Raw genomic sequence first — 13,297 nt, forward strand, 5'->3', positions numbered from 1 at the left:
GTAAACATATATACACACATTCACATGTGAATTCACATATCCATATATCCTCATTTATAGACACACACATATATATATATATGTATATACACATATATACATAATTCTAGTCCCTTCAAATATTTTCATATTGAAAAAAGTTTCATCAGTTACAATCATTGTTTTTCCATGTAGGAATATTAATAGTTCAACTTGGATAAGTTACTTATAACTTCTTTTCCCTGTTTACCTTCTCATGCTTCTCTTGCTTCTTGTGTCTGGATGTCGAATTTTCTGTTCAATTCTGATTTTTTCATCAAGAATGCTTGAAAGTCCTCTATTCCACTGAATGACCATATTTTCCCTGGAAACATGATACTCAGTTTTGCTGGGTAGGTGATTCTTGGTTTTAATCCCACCTCCTCTGCCCTCTGGAATATCATATTTGAAGCCCTTCAATCCCTCAGAGCAGAATCTGCCAGATTCTGGGTTATCCTGATTGTGTTTCCACAATATTCAAATTATTTCTTCCTGGCTGCTTGTAATATTCTCTCCTTAATCTGGCAATTCTGGAACCTGGCTAAAACCTTCTTAGGAGTTTTCTTTTTGGTATCTTTCTCAAGAGGTGATAGGTGGATTCTTTCAACCTCTATTTTGCCCTCTGGTTCTAAAACATCAGGACAGTTTTCCTTGAGAACTTCCTGGAGGATGATTTCTAGGTTCTTTCTTTGATCATGGCTTTCAGGTAGTCCAATAATTTTTAAATTATCTCTCCTGGATCTATTTACCAGGTCAGTGGTTTTTCCCATGAGATATTTCACATTGCTTTCTATTCTTTCATTTGTTTGTATCTGTTTAACAGCATCTTGATTTCTCATAAAGTCATTAGCTTCCATTTGCTCCAATCTAATTCTGAAGCAATGATTCTCCTCAGTGAGCTTTTGAGATACTTTTTCCATCTGGCAAATTTGGCTTTTTAAAGCATTCTTCTCCTCATTGACTTTTTGAGCCTCTTTTGCCATTTGAGTTAGTCTATTTTTTAAGGTGTGATTTTCCTCACTCAGGTTGTTGACTCTCATTTCATAATTTTCTTTCATGGTTCTCATTTTCCTCCCCAATTTTTCCTCCACTTCTCTTATCTGCTCCTTAAGGTCCTCTATGGCCTGTAACCAGCTCATATTTTCCTTTGAAGATTTTGGTGCAGGAGTTCTGACTTCACTGTCTTCCTCCTGTTCCATGCTTTTTCCCTTTTTGTCCTCCAAATAGGAGTCTAATGTTGTAATCTTCTGTTTGCTTTGTTTTCTTTGCCTGGTCATGATGCCTGTCAGTCACTTGACCCCTGAGCTTTTTGCCACAGTAGGACTCTGCCACCAAACAGGGGAGCTTTCATCCCAAATGCTGGGGTTTTCTCAGCTGCCAGAGTTATTAGTTGGGTGCCCTCTCAGAAGCCTCCACACACTCTGGCAAGCTGGTCACACACCCCAGGACCTCCACCCTAGACTGCAATCCAGATCCAAGCAGGTTAAAGCAAGAGCAATTACCCCTCAGAGTAGTCACTTGGTCCCCCTACACTCTGCAGGCCAGGAGCTGAAGCTGCCATATGGCTGTGGCTGGATGTGCAATGCATCTCAACAGGTTCTCGCCCCAGGGACAAAAGCCAATGCACTTCCACTTACCGGGTCCCAAAGTCCCGACTGCACTGACCTCTCACTTTGTCTTTCACATCTGTGTGTTGATAATTCTGGATCGCCAGAGTTGCTGGTGATCTGGAGTCCCTCCAGCCAGTGGCTGGTCAGGCCTACCCTGGGGCTAAAACCTCCAGCTAATGGGGCCAGGCCTCTGCTCCTAGAGCACTGCACTAGCCGCTTGCTGCCTGCCTGCCTCAGTGTCCTCAGCGGGAGGTTATCTTCTCTGTGTCATTCTGTGGGTTCTGCAGCTCCAAAGTTTGTTCAGAGTCCCTTTTTAAAATTGATTGAGGAAGGTGGAAGCTGGAGCCACTGGAAGGTCCTGCTTCTAATCCGCCATCTTCTAAAATCTTTTTAATAACTTCATAATATCTAGATGTAAAATTCTTCCCTTATCCCTCATCCTTTTAAGTCTGTCTGCAGAATTTGGCACTATTAAATACTATATTCTCCTGTGTGTTCGCTTATCTCTGAGATTTTGTGACACTGATCTCTCTTGATTCTGTTTATCTGACTCTTCCTTTGCATTATTAACTGCATATTGGACACTTTGGACTAGATTTTCCATTAGCAGCTTAGGTCAAAAAGTCCTAAATAGAAGTCATTGCCTTTTCCCTGAAATCTATCCCTTTTTTACACTTACTTGATTCAGTTTTAGCCTACCACCAGCCTTCCAGTCACTCAGGTTTATAGCCTCATTGTTGTTCTCTATTCTTTATTCTTCATCTCCCCATGTATTGAGCAAATATTGTTTTCACTTCTATAATATCTTGTATCAATCTCTCTTCACTGCCACCACAATAATTTAGACTCTTATCTCTTCTCTACAGAACTATTTTAATAGCCTTATTATTGACCTGCCTACCTCAGACTCTCCTCACACAAATCCATTTTTAACACAACTTCCAAAGTGTTTTTCTCAAAGTGTCCATCTAACTATGGCAATTCTCCTGCTAAATAAACCCTAGTGGGTTCCTATTACTCATAGGTTCATACATTGACTCCTTTGTTAGGTATTTTAAATCCTTCAAACATTTGTTGTAATCTGCTTCTAAATGTATTACCTGTTACTCCCCTGCAGAGCCTGTGGTCTAGTCAAACTGGCTCTTTTACTGCTCCACATATATAACGTTCCATTTTTATTTATGTGCCTTTGTGTTGTTTTTGGTCCATGCTTGGAATATACACCTTCCTCACCTCGGTTTTTTAGAATTCTTAGTCTAACTGAAGAATCAGATCAAGTGTCACATATTGCATGAACTTTTCCTGACTCCACAGCTGCTGTTGCTACCCTCTCATTAACTTGTATCTATTTTGTACCTATCTCTCTTATAATATTGTCTGTCTCCTGTGAAAGAATGTAAACTCCTTGAGGGCAAGGATTGATTTCTTTTCTTTATATTTTTTGCATTTCTCACACCGAGTATGGTGCCTAGAACAGAGCATAAATAAATGGTTGAGGATTTATGGAATCATTAATTGATCATTTTAATTAAAAATATTGTATTTATTATGTGTTGGAAAACAGCATTTAGGATCCTAAGTAAAGTAATGTTTAAAGGCCAACTTATCAAATAATGATCTTTAACAAGGGGTTTTCTTCAAGACAAGGTCATCTCATTTTCCTACTGAAAAAAAAATAATAATAATTCTCAAAATGAGCAAATATCTTTCTTGACTTACCTGAGTATTATTTGCACACATCAGAAGTTCTAACCAAGAATCAATGCACAGGGACTTTTCCTATTAAATTTCTCTAAAAAATCACTTAGGTCTTTAAGGAAAACTATTCTGGTGAAGATGGAAACTAAATAATTTTTTAAATAAAACTTTCTATAAGAAGCTGTTTTTTGTAAGACTTATTTTTTTTTTGGTCTTTATTAACTTGTTTGTTTACTTTTAGTTTACAGGATTCAATTCCTTGAGTTTCAAATTTTCTCCCCCTCCCTCCCCTACCCCGCCCATGGCAACATACAATCAAGTATAGGATCTGCAAATAGTTTCACATTAGACATTAATCAGGTTACAAAGAAGGATTGTATCAGGTGGAATGAACAATGAGAAAGAGGAAACAAAACTAAACAAGAAAAAGAAATAGAGCAAGTAGTTTACTTCAATCTGCATTCAAACTCTGTTCTTTCTAGTTTTTTCTCTGAATGTAGACATCTCTCTCCATCATGAGTCTTTTCAAGTTGACTTATAACACTGCATTGCTAGGAAGACTCCAGTCTATCAAAGTTGGTTGTCATGCATATGTTGTGTTTGTAATTGTGTACAATTTTTTCCTGGTTCTGCTCTTCTCACTCACCATCAGTTTGTATAACCCTCTCCAGGTAACTATGAGGTTCATCTGCTCCTCGTTTCTTATAGCACAATAATATTCCATTACATTCAAATACCACAACTTGTTTAGATATTCCCCAATTGATGGGCATCCCCTTAATTTCCAATTCTTTGCCATCACAAAAAGAGCTGCTATAAATATTTTTGTACATATGGGTCTTTGTCCCTCTTCTATGATGTCTTTGGGATACAACCCTAGAAGTGGTATTCCCGGGTGAAAGGGTATGAAATTACTTATAGCCCTTTGGGAAGAGTTCCAGATTGCTCTTCAGAATGGTTAAATCAATTAATAACTCCACCAAAAATGCATTAGTGTTCCAATTTGTCCATATCCTTTCCAGCATTTGTTATTTTCCCATTTTGTCATCTTACCCAATCTGACTGGTGAGATGTGGTACCTCAGAGTTGTTTTGATTTGAATTTCTCCAATAGTGATTTAGAGCATTTTTTCATATGCTTATAGATATCTTTAATTTCTTCCTCTGAAAACTGCGTGTTCATATCCTTTGACCATTTATCAATTGGGAATGACTAGTATTATATATTTGACACAATTCTCAGCATATTTTAGAAATGAGGCCTTTATCAGACATGTTGCTTGTAAAAATTCTTTCCCAATATTCCACTTTCTTCTTAATCTTGGTTACATTGGCTTTGTTTGTACAGAAGCTTTTCAATTTCATATAATCAAAATTACCCATTTTGCTTTTATAATGCATTGTAATACTTGTTTGGTCAGAAAGTCTTCCCGTCTCCACAAATACAGCCAAACTATGCCTTGCTTTCCCAGGTTGCTTAGAGTATCAGTCTTTATACCTAGAACATGCACCCATTTAAACATGATTTTGGTATATGGTGTTAGATAACGGACTATGTCCAGTTTCTGCCATATTATATTCCAATATTCCCAGCAGTTTTTGTCAAATAGAGAGTTCTTATTCCAAAAACTGGGGTCTTTGGGTTTATCAAACAGTAGATTACTATAATCACTGACTGCTAAGTCTCTTGTTCCCAGTCTATTCCATTGATCCACTGCTCTATTCCTTAGCCAGTACCAAGTAGTTTTGATGACTGCTGCTTTATAATAAAGATTAAAATCTGGTATAGCTAGACCACCTTCCTTAGCATTTCTTTTCATTAATTCTCTTAATATTCTATACCTTTTATTCTTCCAAATGATTTTTTTCTATTTTTTCTAGTTCTGTAAAGTAATTTTTTGGTAAATTGATTGGTATGGCACTAAATATGTAATGCAATTTAGGTAAAATTGTCATTTTTATTATATTAGCTCAACCCAGTCATGAGCAATTGATGTTTTTTCATTTAGTTAGATCTGACTTCATTTGTGTGAAAAGTGTTTTGTAGTTGTGATCATATAAGTCCTGGGTTTGTTTTGGCAGGTAGATTGCCAAATATTTTATAATGTCTACATTAATGTTAAATGGGATTTCTCTTTCTATCTCTTGTTGGATTTCATTAGAAATATACAGGAATGGGGCGGCTAGGTGGCACAGTTAGTAAGAGCGCCGGCCGGGAGTTGGGAGGACCCGTGATCGGTTCTGGCCTCAGATACTTAACACCCACACAAAAAATACTGGCTTTGTAACCTTGAGCAAGTTACTTAACACCAATTGCTTTAAAAATATGTATATACAGGATCAATGAGGATTTATATGGGTTTATTTTATATCCTTCAACTTTGCCAAATTTATTTCTTGTCTCAAATAGTTTTTAACTTGATTTTCTAGGATTCTCTAAGTTTATTATCATATCATCTGCAAAGAGTGATAGCTTGGTCTCTTTTTTGCCTAATTTAATTCCTTTGATTTATTTTTCTTCCCTTATTGCTACTGGTAACATTTCTAGTACCAGATTGAATAAGAGGGGTGATAGTGGACACCTTTGTTTCACCCCTGATCTTATTGGAAATACTTCTAGCTTATCCTCATTATATATAATACCTGTTGATAGTTTTAAATAGATGCTACTTATTATTTTAAGGAAGGCTCCATTTATTTCTATATTTTCTACTCTTTTAAAAGGAATGGATGTTGTATTTTGTCAAAAGCCTTTTCTCCATCTATTGAGACAATCATGTGGTTTCTGCCAGTTTTATTGTTGATATGATCAATTATACTGATGGTTTTCCTAATACTAAAACATATTTGCATTACTGGAATAAATCCTACCTGATCAAAGTGTATTATTCTTGTGAGAAGTTGCTGTAGTCTTTTTGCTAATATTTTATTTAAAATTTTTTCATCTACATTCATGAGGGACATTGGTCTATAATTTTTTTTCTCCATTTTTATATCTTCCTGATTTATATATCAGCACCATATTTGGGTCATAGAATGAATTTGGTAGGACTCCTTCTTCACTAATTTTCCCAAATAGGTTGTAGAGTATTAGAACCAATTATTCTTTAAATGTTTGATAGAATTTGCTAGTAAATCCACCTGGCCCTGGAGATTTTTTCCCATGGAGTTTTCTGATGGCTTGTTAGATTTCTTTTGCTGAGATGGGGTTATTTAAGTAATTTACTTCATCTTCAGTTAATCTGGGCAACTTATATTTTTGTAAATATTCATCAATTTCACTAAGATTGTCAAATTTATGTGCATACAATTTGGCAAAATAATTTCTAATTATTGCTTTAATTTCCTCTTCATTGGAGGCAGATTCATCCTTTTCATTTTTGATACTCATAATTTGGTTTTCTTTTTTTTTATCATATTGACTAAGGGTCAATCAATTTAATTGTTGTTGTTTTTTTTTTTTATAAAAACAGCTCTTAGGGTGGCTAGGTGGCCCAGTGAATAAAGCACCAGCCCTGGAGTCAGGAAGGCCTGAGCTCAAATCCGGCCTCAGACACTTAACACAAAAGCTAGCCATGTGACCTTGGGCAAGTCACTTAACCCCAATTGCCTTCCAAAAAGCAAATAAATACATAAATAAAATCCTTTTAAAAAAACTTAGTTTTATTTATTAATTCAATAGTTTTCTTAATTTCATTTTTATTAATCTCTCCTTTGGTTTTCAGTATTTCTAATTTAGTATTTAATTGGGGATTTTCATTTTTTTTCTTCTAGCTTTTTCAATTGCATGCCCAATTCATTGACCTCCCTTTCCTCTAATTTATTCATGTATTCACTCAGGGATATAAAACTTCCCCTAAGAACTGCCTTTGCTGCATCCCACAAATTTTGGTATGTTGTCTCATTATTTTTATTCTCTTGAATGAAGTTACTGATTATTTCTATAATTTCTTGCTTGACCCATCACTCTTTAGGATTAAATTGTTTAGTTTCCAATTAGTTTTTAGTATATCTTTCAATGGCCCTTTATTGCATATGATTTTTATTGCACCATGGTCTGAGAATGATACATTTAATATTTCTGCCTTTCTGCACTGAATTGTGAAGTTTTTATGTGCTAGTATTTGGCTGTGCCATATACTGCTGAGAAGAAAGTATATTCCTTTTTAACCCCATTCAATTTTCTCCAGAGATCTATCATATCTAGCTTCTCTAAAATTCTATTCACCTCCTTAACTTCTGTATTGTTTATTTTGAGTTTAGATTTATCAAGTTCAGAGAGGGGGAAATTAAAATCTCCCATTACTATAGTTTGTTTTCTATTTCTTCCTCTAATTCCCTTAACATCTCCTCTAGGAATCTGGATGCTATACCATTTGGTACATATATGTTAAGTAAAGATATTGCTTCATTCTTGATGGTGCCTTTTAGCAGGATATAGTTTCCTTCCTTATCTCTTTTAATTAAATCCATTTTCACTTTTGCTTTATCTGAGATAAGGATTGCTATCCCTGCTTTTTTTTTTTTTACTTTAGCTGAAGCATAATATATTCTACTACAGCCTGTTACCTTTACCCTGTGTATATCCCCTTGTTTCAAATGTTTTTCTTGTAGACAGCATATTGTAGGATTGTGGTTTTTAATCCATTCTGCTATCTGCCTCTATTTTATGGGAAGGTTCAACCAATTCTCATTCCCAGTAATGATTACTGTCTGTTTCATTCCCTCTATCCTATTCACTCCCCTGTTTATGTTTTTGTTTCTTCCTTCTCCCTTCCCCTCCTTAAGAGTTTTCCTTTTGAACACTGCCTCTGTCAGTATTGCCTCCCTGTGACCCCCCCACCTTCTTTACCTACCCTTTCTTCTTACTACTATTTCCCTCCCCTCCATTATAACCCCTTTTATCTTATCCTCCCTATTACCCCTCCTAATGCCTATAGGGCACAATGGATTTTTATACTTATCAGAGTATGTTATTCCCCATTTGACCCCAAACCAATGAGAGTAAATTTCATACAGTGCTCCTCTCCCTCCCTCCTTTCCCTCTATTATAATGAGTTTTTGTATCTTTTCACATAGAATCTTAAACCTGATTGACTATGTTGATCCCTCTTTGAAACAAGAGACAATGAGAATAATGTTCAAATGATGTTCAACTCCCTCTGTACTCCCCCTCTATTATAGTATGTCTTCATGCCTCTTTGTATGGCATAATTTTCCTTTTTCTGCCTAATACTTTCCTTTTGCCCCATTACTGTCCCTTCAAACCCCTTAATAAAGTTTTTTTAATCATCAGATTAGTTAATTCATACCCACACCCTCGATCTGTGTATATCCCTTTTAAAGGTCATGATAATCATATAAATTTCAATATTGACAGGTACCAGCTTCTCATATAGGGATGTAAATGATTTGTTCTTATTGCATCCCATGTTATGTACATGTGTGCATGAGTGTGCATGTGTGTGATTGTGTGTTTTCCTTGTTTATCTTTTTATGTCTTTCTTGAGTCCTATAATTGGAGATCAAATTTTCCATTGAGCTCTATCTTTCTCATTAGGAATGTTTGGAAGTCCCTTATTTTATTAAGCGACCATCTCCTTGCCTGAAAGATTATGCTCAGTTTTGCCGGATTGTTGATCTTTGTTTGCAGTCCTAGCTCTTTTGTCTTATGAAATATCAAATTCAAATCCCTCGGATCTTTTAAAGTAGAAACTACTAGGTCCTGTGTAACCCTGACTGTAATTCCATGATATTTGAATTGTTTCTTTTTGGCTGCTGGCAGTATTTACTCCTTAACCATGTAATTCTGAAATTTGGTTACTATATGTGTAAGACTTTCATTTTGCTATGGCAATAGTAACTAAACTATTTCCCACCCTGAAGACAGAAAAATCCCTGAAATGCTGAAGTAGACTGAGGTTCACAGCATAGTTAAATTTAATCCCCATAAAGGTGTTTTATTTTTATTAAAAGAAAGAAAAAGAAACATTACCTCTTCTCAACTTGAAATCAGATGTTTCCCAAAATTCTTTCACTAGGTAAGGCCCTTGTTCACATAGTGTTCCACCTAGAGGCCATATAAATGTGGTCATTGTTTATATATCATTTTCACTATGATGCATGGCTCTAAAGTTAATTTCCCCTTGCAGCATACCTATATAGCAGCCCTCATTTTGTATGCCTGTCATGGCATTATTTGTATTTCCACTCAACATAAAATTTGGTCCAAAGCATGAACCCTCATGGCAGAATAGCACGATATATGCAGTTGATTTCTGTGTGTCTTTTTCAGAATTTTATGACAAGAAGCCAGTTACCCTCATGCAGACAATCCTGTTTTCCTAATCTTGCATTATAGCTGGCCTTTAAAATACATGGCTTCACTGCTTGAAAAATGTTCTAGGACAGAAATGTAGTATTTTTAAATACAAGTCATCTGATTGCATGGCAAAAATGAGGTATGATAGTAGAGTGTGGGCTGGCAGGGAAAGTATGAGGAATATGAGGAAGATTTAGCTCATTGAGAGTCACACTGCCCATGGTTAGCTGTGGCTCTTGTTGCTGTTGCCCAAGACAGTTTAGTCTAGGGGGCAGTGATTCCCTATGTCCCAGTGTCATAGTGACTTTCCCATGGACATTTTAGGTAAGAGAGGGAGTCAGCTGCCAAAACCCCAGGATGTGGGAGATATCAAAGAGGCAGGTGATGATGATGCCATGTTCCCAACATCAGCAGGCATCACTATTTCCTTGTTAACATTTAATCTGTCCATAACCCCCTCAGCCAGATCAAGGTTTGGGTTAATTCTGGGTGCTGAGTGAGGCTCTTGCAAAGACAGTTCCTCAAGGAGGTTCATATCTCAGAATCCCTTTGAAACTTTTTTGAGGGGCAGATTTTTGGGGGTGGTTGAGTGGTGAGTATAAGGTAGAGCTTGGGTCATATTCAGGGTGCTGAAGATTACAAGAAGGTGAGCATGGAGATGCTGAAGACTGGATAGCTGCTAGAAAATCTGGAAATGGTTGTGAGTGCTGTAGGCTTTGTTTATAAGGACCAGGTGTATTGACTTGTATGTCAGCTTGCAAGCTACTCCCAAATCCATTCTGTACACAGACACCTAAAGGAAAAGGTGATAATGCCTTAGCTCCTTCTTTGAGCTGAAATGGAGGAGAATGTGGATTAAGTGAGCCCAGCAGGTCTTCGTTTTGCAGCTGTTCTTTCATCAGCTCCTGTGAACGCATTTTCATGGTATGTCAAATAAGATGGCCTTTTGCCCCAAATCGCTGGGCACAGAACTGACACAAGAAGTCTTTGCAGCCTGTTTGGACCACCAGGTGGCACTGAACATCCTTTTAAGTGGAGAAGCATCTCTCACAATGGTCATACTGGGGTGCTTCTCCTTGGCTCCTTTAGGGGGCTTTCCCCCAGTGTGAGTTTTGAGATGATCCAGTAATACCTCGGTGCTCCCCAGCTCTAGGGCACAAGCCCAGCATGTGAGGTCTCCACTGTTGGCTGCATGTAGAGCCTTTTGCAGCCAAACTTGGGTGTTATACTTCTTTCCACATTCACCACAGCCAAAGGCCATTTTTTTGGGATCATGAGTCTGTAGATGATTTTTCAATTGTCCTTTCTGGTGGAATGTCTTCTCACAGTGAACACACTGATGGGATTTCTGTGGTAAGTGGGTGGCCATGTGCCTGATGAGCTTATATTTGTTAATGAAACCTTTTGCACAGCCTTGCTGCAAGCACTTGTAAGAATGTCCCCCTCTGTGTTTCTTTTGCTTTGCTTTTTTAGTCTTTCAAGTCCCAGCTTCTTAGGCAATCTCTAGCTGGTGGCTGATAGTCTGTGTTTACTGAGTCACAGGTGAGATTCCCATGGTGTGAAATTGGTAAACTCATCACTACAGGTGTAGTATTTCCAAGTATCACCTGATTTTATTCTGTTGGTTCCCAATTTTCATTTCCATCCAGAAAGGAAGTGAGGTAGATAAAATGAGACAGGCACAAGTAGTAAACCTGCATTTAGTTCAGCTGTGAGGTCGTCTGTGAAGTACATATATTCTGATAAGGCTTTGGCTGCAGTCCACACTCTCCCCTGGGCTAGAAGTACAGGATAATCAGTAGCCTCTATTTCCTTGCAACCCTGTGAGAAATTTCAGGGATTCTCAAGCTATGATCTGGTGCTGTAGCAATTGTCTGGTAACTTCCGTCCTTGAACCAAAGACAAGTGGATCCTAAACCCTAGAGTTCTTGTGTAAAGGTAGCATTTTTTTGATTCTCATTCTACCCCATGATTGCCTCCTGGCTTAAAACATATACGCCATCAATCACTGCTGGATGAACTCACAAATTCAGTTTCTCCCAGGCATGCACGCCCCCCACCTGAGAGGGGCTTCTCGCTGCCGCTGCTCTTCCAGCAACTTTGCATGCCGCCCGCCCTGGAAATGGGAGAGCAGCTCGCGGCTCCTCCCCGCCCCCCTCCACCCCCGCCCGTCCACCTTGGGGGTGGGAGGAGCTGGAAGCCGCAGAGAACGGGAAGCTGCGCCCGCACCTACTGAAACGGAACAACCCAGATCCATTAATCGATCATTTAGTCCAACCTAGACATAATTCTGGCACATGTGGAGCTATTGTATGTGAGTATATAAAGTAGAAGAAGTTGAGGGTAAGAGCTACTCACTTCTTGTTGGTTAAAGATTAAGAGTTACCATTATAATAGTTATTTCTGCTGGGTCTATTCCTTTGGAATTCAGCCAGCATGTATTAAGCATCTACTATGGCCAAGGCATTGTACTAGGTTTTGGAAACACAAAAAATAATGTAAAAACAATCACTGTCCTTAAGCATTTTATATTCTCTTTGGTGGTGGAAGAGGGAGTGGAGTAGATACAAATTTTGCACAGTTAAGAAAATGAAAGATGATTTGATGAGGAAGAGAGCACTAGAAACTGGGAAATCTGAAGTTACTTGTAGCTGGGGTTACTCAGCTACAAGTAATGGAATGTGAAGTGTGCTAGCATTCTGTGGTGAACAGGGATGACATTCCCAGTAAGTCTAGAGTCTAGAAATCCATTCAGTTTCTGAGGTTAGTCTCTTGCCCCAAGCCTCTTTTCTCCTTTTGGGCATGAGCCCATATAGTATCACCTAAGGGGGGGGGGGGAGGCAGCATATTGCACAAAGGCATTGAAGAGTGCTGGAATATTAAAGAAATGGTCAGTAGGCTAAGAAGGGTAAGGCCATAGAAAAGAAAATTGCAAAATAGATCTGGAAAGGTAGGCCAGACTAGTCTTATGAAGGGCCTGCAATGAGGTGATCATGATCATTTTTTTATCCTAGAGGTGATAGTCACTGGAACTTGAACAGAAGGGTCATAGTTGACTTGTCTTTCAGGATGATTAACTAGGTTCCAAAACCTAGTACAGTGCCTTGGCCATAGTAGGTGATTAATACATGCTGGCTGAATTCCAAAGGAATAGACCCAGCAGAAATAACTATTATAATGGTAACTATTAATCCTTAACCAACAAGAAGTGAGGATGATTAATTTGGAGTAAGGATTGGTGAAGAGAGAGACTGGAAATAAGGGGAACAATTAAGAGGCTATTATAAGTCTTAAGTAAAAAGTAGTGATTGTGTGAATTGAGGGGGAGGAGGGAAGAGTGAGAGGAAGAAGGAGAAAGTTCAACTAGGACAGTGCTTGACACTGGACACATGAAGGATCTTCCAGAATAGGAGACTGAGAAATAGAAACAATATGAAAGAGTAGTAGTATAAATCCCAAAGGAGGAGAAAGTATTCAGGTGGAGGCTTTGGTTAACAGTGTAGAAATATGGAGATATATTAAAAAAAAAAGAGATAACTAAAATTATTGCTCCTCCATTTTCCCTTCCAATATATATGCTCTTCTTTAAGCAACTCTTGTGTGAGATAATTTTTCACATTCTTCTCCCTTTCCCCTTTGTTTTCGGTGTC

At 37.8% G+C, this 13,297-nt stretch overlaps 1 pseudogene; it reads right to left on the minus strand.

Moving 5' to 3' along the window:
- Positions 1-9,760: 9,760 nt before the first annotated feature.
- Positions 9,761-11,073, minus strand: LOC138175756 (zinc finger protein PLAGL1-like; annotated as a pseudogene).
- Positions 11,074-13,297: the final 2,224 nt, after the last annotated feature.

Source organism: Petaurus breviceps, unplaced genomic scaffold, assembly GCF_028583685.1.
Source record: "Petaurus breviceps papuanus isolate PSGF00001 unplaced genomic scaffold, PetGlider_PUasm1.0 79, whole genome shotgun sequence".
Lineage (NCBI taxonomy): Eukaryota > Metazoa > Chordata > Mammalia > Diprotodontia > Petauridae > Petaurus > Petaurus breviceps.